Source organism: Sinocyclocheilus rhinocerous, unplaced genomic scaffold (genome assembly GCF_001515625.1).
Source record: "Sinocyclocheilus rhinocerous isolate Xijiao unplaced genomic scaffold, SAMN03320098_v1.1 scaffold2039, whole genome shotgun sequence".
Classification (NCBI taxonomy): domain Eukaryota; kingdom Metazoa; phylum Chordata; class Actinopteri; order Cypriniformes; family Cyprinidae; genus Sinocyclocheilus; species Sinocyclocheilus rhinocerous.
In genome coordinates, this window is record NW_015646362.1 from 19,162 (window position 1) to 30,986 (window position 11,825).

Consider the following 11,825-nt stretch of genomic DNA (forward strand, 5'->3'; position numbering starts at 1 on the left):
ACGAGTGTTTTCCGTGTTCCCTTGAATTCATTAAAATCTCTCGATTGATGTACTCCTCGTCTCCTTCGTTCCTCGCTCCGCACTCCTCACAGTAGTGCAACCGTGACACCCAGTGCATTTTAAAGTTTTTCTATCAGTTTGTAAATGCAAAAGTTATACCCAACATTTACAGTATATGTAGGTCAATATATACTTTGTTATTGGCTAGCACAGTTTAATCTTATTTGACCTATTTTTTTCTTTCTTTCTTTCTTTTTCTTTTTTTTTTTTTAAACTATTTTTATTGAACATTTTGTAAGAAAACTACATCAAGAAGAAAAAAATAAAATAAACATTAAACAAATAAACAATACAATAAGGGGGTATACATTCTGTTTTTGACAAAGTATATGTATACATATATGTCTATATCTTTATTCACATATGAATATATGGTCAATGATTGTTTACATTACAGTATTCCGTCCATTTCTTCCAGTATTTTTGAAATTCCTTTTTAAGTCTCAAAATAAAAGTCAATTCTTCCATATTGTATATTTCTTTAACAATTTCTATCCATTCACCAAGTGAGGGGGTGTCTTGCTTATACCAATGCCTGGTAATACTCTTCTTACATGCAACACTTAATATATTTACAAGATACTCATCTCCATTCAACACAATGGATGCAAAGTTTCCAAGATACAAAGTTGTGAAATCTCTTGGTATTTCATATCCTAAGATCTTTTTAAACTCCAACAAAACCATGTTCCAGACAGGTAATATTTTTGCACAGCTCCAGAATACATGAAGATGGTCAACATTGACCTGACCACACATCCTCCAACACAGTTGTGGTGTGGATAATTGTTTGCTTTTCATTTTGGGACTAATGAAGAAACGTTCCAAATTTTTTCCATGTGTAACCCTTGTATGGTAAGTAGGGATGCACCGATACCACTTTTTCCAGTACTCGCCCGATACCGATACTTTTATTTTTGGTACTTGACGATACCGAGTACCGATACCAATATTTTTATTGCATTTGTACATTTTTTAAATATTGGGTACAGAAACCAAAAGAGTATGTATAATGTTAGTTGGTTAACTTCATTTATCAAATAGATACAGTCAAACCAAAATATATTCAGACACCTTCAACATTTCTCACATTATCACAGTTTCCATTGTTTTACTTACTTGTTTTTGACATATCCGACCGAACTACAAACTTTCCAGTGATGTCTGTGAGAAAGGTATATTCACTCGACAAGCTCGCGCATCTGCGCCGCTGCGCGCTCAATCCACTCAACGTCCTTTTCTTATCAGCTCGCGCACATCAGCTATACAGGCATTAATACAGAATGTTTAACGTTATATTCATTGCATACATATACTTCGTAGTAGACATCCTTAACTCCATTCTGCTGTCTGTTGTCTGTGTTTCTTTGTCTGAATATGGCGTTTATCACATGCTGTGTGGTATCGGCGTTTGGTATCGGGGCATTTTAACGAGTACGAGTATGAGTACAAGAGCTCAGTATCGGTATCGGTGCATCCCTAATGGTAAGTACACACTAGGTTCGGTTGAATAAATATATACAATAGTCTGTAAACCCCAAATCAACAACTCACCTTAGTAAGTTTTGATATGAGAAACAACAATTACTTGTATACAAAACAATAACTTGTATTATTTGAACAACAAATTAAATAAAAATTACAATAAACAAGTGTGTGTGTGCATTATCAGTGTACGTGTATTACTTGATGAATTAAGGATCACCAGTTCTGTCCATTCAGTTCACGTTGCTGAGCTCAGATTAGTTGTTTCAAATTCACAGGGAGTAAAGTTCCTTTAGGTTCAATATCAAGCAAAAGTTCTAGAAGGGGAAATCCATAGGTCGTAAATTGTACAGTCCTACCGAAATGCTGGATTCAAGAGCACTCTGCACAAATCAATTGAAGATCACCAAATTCAAGCTGGGTGGCTCGCTCTCTTCTCTCCAGAAGAGCGAATTCAAGGGGAAACCAAAACCTGGCCGAAATTCAATTAATGTTTTTCCATTTCCAGAATCAACAAAAAATGCAGATAACAATTCTTCTGCACCTCTTTCTGATGCATATGCTCCTTTTCAACTCTTTTAACCTGTAACAACAATTTCGCTAAGTTTAGGCAGCTTAATTGTTCACGGCTCATAATCTTCGTCTCAATCTCACGCTGCACTCTCTCACACCCATTCTATGTATATGGAAAACTGGAAAACTGTCTGGCCATCACTCATCCGTGTTCTAAACAGAAGATAATTTCTCAGCCGAAAACGGTCCCACTCTCGTAGCATCAAATGGAGATCAGGACTGTTACCTTTTAAGCTGGTAGGTGCTCTTTCTTCAGACTCTAGGAGCTCTATAACTTGACTAATGATAGGATCCTGTCTTTGCAGCTTCCTGAGATCTGCCTGGCTATACTTTTGCAGGAGTGAAACACCACACTCAATGTCCTGTTCCTCAAAACTAGCTGGGACTGCTGATGACTGCATTGTTAAGGATTCTACATAGCCAAGGTAAGAATCTTGCTCACAGTTTTGGCTAATAAAATGCTTTTGACATGTCACTTCAACTGTGTCTCTAGCGATTTCTCTCAGTGGACTAGAAGACGTCAAGAGATGCGAGGTAAATTGCTGGATTTGTTGACTCTCACTTTCCGATATACCATTGTCCTCCAACACATCGTGAGGTCTTCTAGATAAACCATCAGCATCCATGTTGTGTTTGCCCGCCCTGTACTTGATGTTAAAATTAAAAGTGGACAAAGCAGCTAACCAGCGATAGCTGGCTGTGTCCAACTTGTCTGTGGTGAGTAGGTAAGTCAATGGATTATTATCGGTGACTACTGTAAATTGACTCCCATACAGATAGTCGTGGAACTTTTCCACGTTAGCCCATTTAAAAATGCAAGCTTATGGGCTGGGTACCTTGATTCGCTGCGACTTAACCCTCTGCTTGCATTTGCAATTACACGTGTTTGGCCATCCTGCTCCTGTTACAATGCTGCACCCAACCCAGTAGTGCTAGCATCTGTGTGCAGGGTGTAAGGTAACTTGGAGTCAGCAAAGCCAAGAATGGGAGCAGAAGTTAACTTGTCAATAATGGACTTAAAAGCTTCCTGACACTCTTGGCTCCAACGCTCATTAAAAGGCTCTTTGGTATTAAAGTACTGGCCACCAGTAGCTACCTTACTCCCCTTGCGCTGAGGCGGGTAACCAGCCGTGAGGTTGGTCAGTGGTTTGACGATCTTTGAGTAGTCTTTAATGAAACGTCTGTAATATTCTGAAAATCCAAGGAAAGACTTCAGTTCCTTTAAATTTTGGGGTCTCGGCCAGGTCTTTAGTGCTCTAATTTTTTCAGGATCTGTTTTAACACTTTCTCTTGACACAATGTGTCCCAAGTAACGTACCTCAGTCTGAAAGAATTTACATTTGTCAAGAAACAACTTCAGTGCATACTCTCTGAGACATCCTAACACATTGATGAGCCTATTTTCATGCTCTTCCAACGTGTCAGAATAAACTATTAAATCGTCCAAGAAAACAAAAACGTCTTTCAAATGAATGTCTCCCATGCATCTTTCCATAAGGCATTGGAAAGTGCTGGGAGCATTTGTAATGCCCTGAGGCATCCGATTAAACTCCCAAAAACCTAATGGGCAAGTGAAGGCTGTTTTGGGCTTATCTTCCTCTTCCATTTCCACCTGGTAATATCCGGACTTCAAATCCATCACGGAAAACCACTGCGATCCCGCAAGTGCTAAGAATGACTCCTCCAAATTTGGAAGCGCATATGCATCCCGGATCGTTTGCATATTTAATTTCCTATAATCCACGCAGAGGCGTACATCTCAATTCTTTTTTCGTACTACAACTATTGGTTATGCGAATGAAGACTCAGATTCCGGGATTATACCAGCATTAAGAAGAGTTTGCAAATGTTTTTTCACTGCCTCAAGATCTCTGGGATGAATGGGACATGCCCTTTGTTTAAACAGTGTCTCATCCTTTAATCTAATATGATGCTTTATCTTTGTGGCATGACCAAAGTCAAGATCATGCTGAGAGAAAACATCACAGAAAGAATTCAGTTTCTGCACTATACGTTCTCTCCAATCAGATGATAATGGAGACTGCCCAAAGTCAAACTGTAATTTAGGATCAGAAGTACTCTCTTGCTGACTAGAAGAACTAACTGCAGCCAGCTTCCCCTCTCTCACGCAAGGATTTTGAATGATCTTGTGTGGAATGCTGAGTTCAGTCAAAATACAGTTACTGGGAAGTAGAATGTCGTGATCAGTTTCATTCCTCAAGGAGACTGGTACTTTGAAGGGACTGCTTCTCGGTAAGGTAATGAGACAGTTGTCCACAAACACTCCACCAGGAAGAACAGATTCTGATGGCTGTTCAAGTAAAGCCCAGGTCTTGTTTCCCACCAACGCTGACTGTGCGATGTACTCTTCAAATAAAATCTGCCCCGCAGGCAGGACTTCATTTGTTCTTCCCTTTAGCTTCACTAGGCCCAGCTTACCACTTGCAGCCTGCTTTTGACTCTTATTCAGTACTCTCCAGACTTGATTATAACCATAAAGAGAGGAACCACTTTGCATGTTTGGCTGGTTGCTGCACTGTTCATATATGGAATCCAGAGTGTTAGTGCCAATCAACAGTGGAACTTCACTGCTAGAACTGACATCTGGAACAACCAAAGCAAGGGTACGTATTTCAGGTTCTGAATATATGAATTCTTTGGGGAACTTAATGCAGTCCTCAATGTACCCCAAATAGGGCACTAGCTGACCATTGGCTCCCTCGACTGCAAGCAATTGGTTAATAGGATGTATGGGTTGGTCAAAGAGATTGTTGTTATAGAATAACTGAGCAACCGTTGTAACCTGTGAGCCCGTATCCAGTTGACAGTTGCAGTCTTTCCCAAATACTTGAACAACTGCAGTGCATTTTAATAAGCTGTCTTGGCAACTTTTTGCACTGTGGGACGGTATGTCATTAAAGTGCATCCCTGTGGATTTTTGAATGTGGGACATGAATTAAGCATGGACTCTGTATGTCCCGCAACAGGGCCCTCATCTAGTTTAAATCCTGCCATCTTAGGTTACCATTCTTGATGTCCCAAGCATGCTGCTTCTCTCTAAGTTCTTTCCTTTTAGCCTGCACTAGGTTGGGGTTTGGAGCATTACTGCAAGAGGAAGCAATGTGGCCATCTTCTCCGCACCTAAAACAATACCAAGGTTTAGGTTTTGGAGTGGAAACAGAAAGGTCTGACAATAAATTTGTGCCTTGTTTGTTATCAGCTGGCTTTGATTTGTCTCGCTTTGGAACTTTTGTCCGTGCCCCTTTCTCATAACGAAGAGTCAAAAGCTTTGCAACCTGAGTTTGCAGTTTTGCAATCTGTTTCTGCAAAGGCTGCACAGCCGCTGAAGAAATATAGTCACTGTCAACTGGTAAGTCAAAATTTGTCAGACACGGGTTACAAGCAGCCTGTACATTTGGCTGTGTCTTTGCTCTTGTAATCCCAAGGTGCTGTCTCATGCAGTTACACTTAGCTGCCTGTCTATCCTCTTCAGTGTGCAACAGAAGTAGGAACTCTGAAAAGGTTAGGGGATTTTGTTTGCGGTGTTCAAGCTGAAGGTTTGAAATCAGGGAGTTATTCCAACATTGCACTCTCTTGCACCCATTCTATGTATATAACAGGGGCGGAGCTTGAAATATTTAACCAATCACAAATACCTGTTCATGACTGCTCAACAATTGCTAGGCAGATTTTCTAAATTCAGGTTTTATGCAGAATTATGATTGGAGGAATATAATAAGTGACAAAAGGATATAATAGAATAATATAATATAATTGTCAAACTCCGTTCCATGTTTTGTGTGTGTTTTGCCCCATGTGACCCAGTTTCTCCCTCATGTTGATTGTTCATTTGATTCCAGGTGTGTCTCCTTAGTCCCTCGTTATGCTGTGTTTAAAAACCCCAGTCCTTTCAGTCAGTGTTGTCAGTTCTTGAATGTCATACACTGAATGTGCACCCGTTGATGTCTGTGAATGTCTCCATGTACTCCGTGTGTTTTCCTGGTTCCCATTAAAGTCTCCTACGTTGATGTACTCCTGGTCTCCTCGTTCCTCGCTCCGTGCTCCCTCACAGTCACAGCGTGACAATAATATAATATAATATAATATAACAAATTATTAACATTAGAAATTATAAGAATTACATTCCTGTAAGAACTTCTTATGGGGGTTACACATGCAAACTCTTTCCACCTCCGGGAACAAGTAATTGTATGTTGTATCTTACAAACTAAATACCATTTTTCATTTGGAATTTCTTTCTCTAGTTCTCTTTCCCATTTTTGCTTGATATAGCTAGATACGTTTTTTCTATTCTCCATCAGGGCTTGGTAGAGAAAAGAGATTATTCTAGGATAATTCTTTGTATAGGAGTCAATTATCAATTTTACTAGTTTATTCAATTCAGTATTTCCCATTATTTTATACTCTCTTTCAAAATAGTCCCGTATTTGTAAATAGCTGTAAAAATCATTATTATCTAAAGTATAATTGTCTTTTAATTCTAGAAAACTTTTAAATTTCCCTTGTGCTACAAAGGTGCACAATGCTATTAAACCTTTAGTTGCCCATCTCCTAAATCCTACATCAAGAAGCCCTGGTTTAAAATTATGGTCAAATGCCACCCATCTCAACAATATAATCTGATTTTGTAGGCTATACTGCGCGACTAGTTTAAACCATACCTCAAGTGTGGTTACTGTTATTTCATCAAGATTATTTTTTAGGGCCAAGGATTTTTCCTTGTCACCTAAGAGACACTGTATGGGTAACTCCTGGTTTGCAAGTTCTATATTTTTCCATTTAGATGTGTAACTAGGGTTACACCAGCATATACAATACCTAATTTGTGCTGCGTAAAAATATTCCTGTAAATTTGGTAGGGCTAATTCTCCTTTGCCCTTTGCTAGCTGTAATGTTGCATATTTTATTCGAGGCTTTTTCCCTTCCCAGACAAATCTCGAAATCATCCTGTCCCAAGCCCTGAACTGAATCTTGGGAATGATTACTGGCAAAGCTTGGAAAAGATATAGTAATCTCAGGACAATATTAATTTTCACAACCTCTATTCTTGAACTAAATTCCATGGATAGAGTTGACCATCTCTCAATCTCTCTTTGGCATTAAAATCCCCTCCTAGAATTAGGACTCCCTCTGTCTCTTGAGCCACCACATCAAACCACTTGAAACCGGGTCCAAGAGTGGATAAATCTGAAAACGCCGCCCTCGCGTTTTCGTGTGGACAGCGAATCCATATATTTTCTGAAACGATGACGTCATCAGCCCACGTCTCGCCCCAGTCAGATCTCCCGCTGTTTGCAGGACAGTTGATGAGACTGTCATAGCAACATCCAGACGATATAATTTGGCAAATGTCATAGATGATGACCAAACCAGCTGCTGCACACATCCTCCAGAGAGGCCCCTCTAAACAATGCCCAGGAGGCAGCTACTCCTCTTGTAGAGTGGGCCACCACTCCATTTGGAGGAGGCATCCCTGCGCTGTGATAGGCTAGCTCTATCAGCCTGACCACCCATTTTGCCAGCCTCTGCTTGGACACCGCCTGGCCTTGCACAGAGTCTCCATAACAGACAAACAGCTGATCGGTATGTCTTATCTGTTGTGTGCAAGAAATGTATCTTCTCAGTGCCCTGACTGGACAGATTAGATGCAGTCTGGCTGATTCCGTTGAATTGTGAGGAGGTGGATGGAAAGGTTCTAGCACCAAGGGCCTGGAAACAAAGGAACGGGGCAGAACTTTTGGGAGAAATGAGGGGTTTGGAAGAAGTGAAATTGATGAGCCTTCTTCTCCTAATCTTAAACACGCAGGGTGCACAGAGAAGGCATGAATTTCACTCACCCTCTTAACTGAAGAAACAGACAAAAGAAATGCAGTTTTCAGTGTGAGAAATTCCATCCCTACTTCATGTAACGGTTCAAAAGGAGGTATTGTCAGAGCCTTTAAGACAATACCCAGATCCCATGAGGGAATTATCCAACCTCAATATGGACACAGTCTGCGAGCCCCCTTCAGATAACGCCTGACAACACAGACAGCAACATAGTGTTGGCCCAGATCCGGCCCACATCTGGCCCATGTGAAATCCAGTCAGAGCCTTCAAGACAATACCCAGATCCCATGAGGGAATTAGCCGAGCTCGAGATGGACACAGTCTGCGAGCCCCCTTCAGATAACGCCTGACAAGAGGTTGAAACCCAACTGTGTAACCTCCATAGCCTTCATGATGATCAGATATAGCAGCTACATACCCTCTCAAGGTTGATTCTGTTACTCCAGTCTCCAGCAGGAATTGGAGAAATGACAGGATTGAATCCACTTCACATGAAAATGGGTCTATCCCTATGGACTGACACCATCTAGAAAACCTCTGCCATCTAGAAGCATAAAGTTGCCTTGTAGACGGGGCTTTGGCTGCCTGCAAAGTGGCTAGAACTGCTTCCCCAAGATTTCTGGCTGACTCCCGTCTGGTGGCCAGACGTGTAACCTGTACTTCCCTGGATTCGGGTGGGAGATCTGACCCCGGGCCTGAGACAGCATGTCCTGTCTGACTGGGACAGGACTGGTGACCCTCCCAGCAAAGCGATTAAATCCGACATCCATGACTGTTGAGGCCAATCTGGTGCCACCAGCAGGACTTTGGCATTCAAAATTCTCACCTTGGCCAAGACTGCAGGCAGAAGTGGGAAAGGAGGAAATGCATACAGGAGTACTGGGGGCCATTTGTTTGCCAGAGCATCCACCCCTAGAGGCCCTCTGGGGCCCACCATCGAATACCACAGGGGACAGTGTGTGATTTCCTGTGTGGCAAAAAGATCTACTTTGCCTTTCCCGAAACGAAGCCAAATTGCCTGTACCACTGCTGGGTGAAGACGCCATTCTCCTGGCTTGGGACCCCCCCCTTGACAAGAGGTCGGCTGCTACGTTGTCCTCACCCAGCAAGTGTACAGCCCTCAGGGACACCCCTCGAACATGTGCCCATAACAGCAGATCCCAGGCCTTCCTGTGTAAGGATATTGAACGTACTCCGCCCTGGTGATTTATGTATGACACGATTGTTGTGCTGTCTGAACAAACAATTACCTGCTTCTCCTGAAGCTGAGGTACTGATCAAGGCTCGAAACACTGCCTCCAGCTCCAAGAGGTTTATGTGTTCTCCTATCCATGAGGCATCCCATCTTCCCTGTACTGGATTGCCTCGCCAGAGCACCCAAGCCTGCCTGTGAGGCATCTGTTGTTATGGTTTCCCTTGAACATAACGGGCCCAGCTTGACTCCCTCCTTCAGGCCTGGAGTTGAGAGCCACCACTTGACAGCTGGAAGACAATCCAGGTCTCTTGGAATCAGTCGCTGTCCATTCTCGTATGGACTCACTTGGTACTTTGCTAACCATCGCTGTAATGGGCGCATGTGAAGCAACCCCAATGGCACCACCTGACTGGCTGCCGCCATTAGGCCTAGCAGCCTCCGACCCAATCTCACTGTAACTTGCTCCTTTTTGAGGAACTCGGACAGGCACTCCTTCAACACTGACTGCCTCTGTAGAGTCAGAGATGCTCTCATTATAATTTAATTCAAACTCAAGCCTAGGTATGTCGCTACCCTTGTGGGAGTGAGACAACTCTTTTTGCTGTTCAGAGTCAGCCCCAATTTCTTCAAGTGGGCAAGGACCACCTTTGTGTTGGTCCTGGCCTGCTGCTCTGTAGGAGAGCAAATTACCCAATCGTCCAAGTAATTGGCAATACGTAGGCCCTGACGACGAAGAGGAATGAGTGCCGCATCCATACATTTGGTGAAGGTGCGGGGAGCCAATGACAGACCGAAGGGGAGAACATTGTACTCGTAAGCGTTGCCCTGAAAGTAGAACCTGAGGTACTTTCTGTGGTCTTTGTGAATTGGGATGTGGAAATAGGCATCTTGGAGATCCACTGTTGTGAACCAATCCCCTTGTCTGATGAAGGTTAAAAGGGTTGAAAGACAAAGCATGCGGAAGGGCAGTCGCTTTAAATGATGATTGAACTTCCTGAGATTCAGGATGGGCCGAAGACCCCCATCTTTCTTTGGAATCAGGAAATAGGTTGAATAAAACCCCTGCCCTATCGAACCTGAGGGCAGGCGTGTTATTGCTCCTTTTCCTAAAAGAACTGAGACCTCGTCTGTCAGAGACCTGCACTGTGTCTCTTCTCTCAAAACAGTAGGAACAATCCTTTGAAATTGGGGTGGCTTGGATTTGAATTGGAGCCTGTATCCTAGCCCCAAGGTGCTCAGCACCCATGGACATTGAGTGCATTGGCGCCAGTGGAAGAGATGTTGACTGGAAAAATGTGGGGCCGGAGGTCGATAACCGTCAGTAACGGTTCCTCCCTCCTGCTGCACGTGTGCTGGAAGACTCTGGCTGTCGTGTCCTACGAAAGGACTGCCGGACTCCTTGGCTTGGTCTTATGGGTGCACCTTGGGCAGCAGACCGGCGCTGACCTATGAAGGCCTGGTTTGCTGATTCTGCCCGAGCCCAATTACTGCTCCCAGCTGATATGCGTTGCCCACGAGTAGCTGGTGCTCTAACCACTGATCGAGTCAGTTCTCTTGTTCTACGAGACTGCTCCAAAGCTGCTTCTGCATGGGCTCCAAAGACCTCCCCAGGCACTAATGGAGCTGCAATGACAGCCATGCAATCTTGATCTAACAAATTAGCTTGAGATAGCCATACCTGACGGCGTGCTTGAACCATATTGGCCATGGATTGCCCCAGGGCTTGGGCGTGCGCACTTGTTCCTCGGATCAGCATATCAACCACTCGCAATGTTTCTGGGATGTTTTCCTCCTCTGTGGCTTGGATTTGAATTGGAGCCTGTATCCGAGCTCCAAGGTGCTCAGCACCCATGGACATTGAGTGCATTGGCGCCAGTGGAAGAGATGTTGACTGGAAAAATGTGTGGCCGGAGGTTGATAACCGTCAGTAATGGTTCCTCCCTCCTGCTGCACGTGTGCTGGAAGACTCTGACTGTCGTGTCCTACGAAAGGACTGCCGGACTCCTTGGCTTGGTCTTATGGGTGCACCTTGGGCAGCAGACCGGCGCTGACCTATGAAGGCCTGGTTTGCTGATTCTGCCCGAGCCCAATTACTGCTCCCAGCTGATGTGCGTTGCCCACGAGTAGCTGGTGCTCTAACCACTGATCGAGTCAGTTCTCTTGTTCTACAAGACTGCTCCAAAGCTGCTTCTGCATGGGCTTCTAAGACCTCCCCAGGCACAAATGGAGCTGCTATGACAGCCATGCAATCTTGATCTAACAAATTAGCTTGAGATAGCCATACCTGACGGCGTGCTTGAACCATATTGGCCATGGATTGCCCCAGGGCTTGGGTGTGTGCACTTGTTCCTCGGATCAGCATATCAACCACTCGCACTGTTTCTGGGATGTTTTCCTCCTCTGTCAAAGTGGAGGACAAATCCTGCAGCAGACCCTCTAAATAAACCAAGAGGAGAGAGTTTGTGCATGCAAGTCTTGCCGACAAGGCCGAGGCCTGATAGGCTTTCCGCAGCTGACTGTCAATTATTCTACCATGCTTGTTAGGGTGTGTAGCATCTCTTCCAGTCCTGGCCATAGCCCCAGTCAACATAGCAAACGTGGGTCCGATCTGAGGAGCTGAAGCAAGCCCATAAGTTACTGCCCCTGCCAGATTGCCCAGCTG

General features: G+C 43.8%; 1 pseudogene; it reads right to left on the minus strand.

Annotated features, from left to right (window-relative positions):
• Nucleotides 1–8,564: 8,564 nt before the first annotated feature.
• Nucleotides 8,565–11,030, minus strand: LOC107707611 (uncharacterized; annotated as a pseudogene).
• Nucleotides 11,031–11,825: the final 795 nt, after the last annotated feature.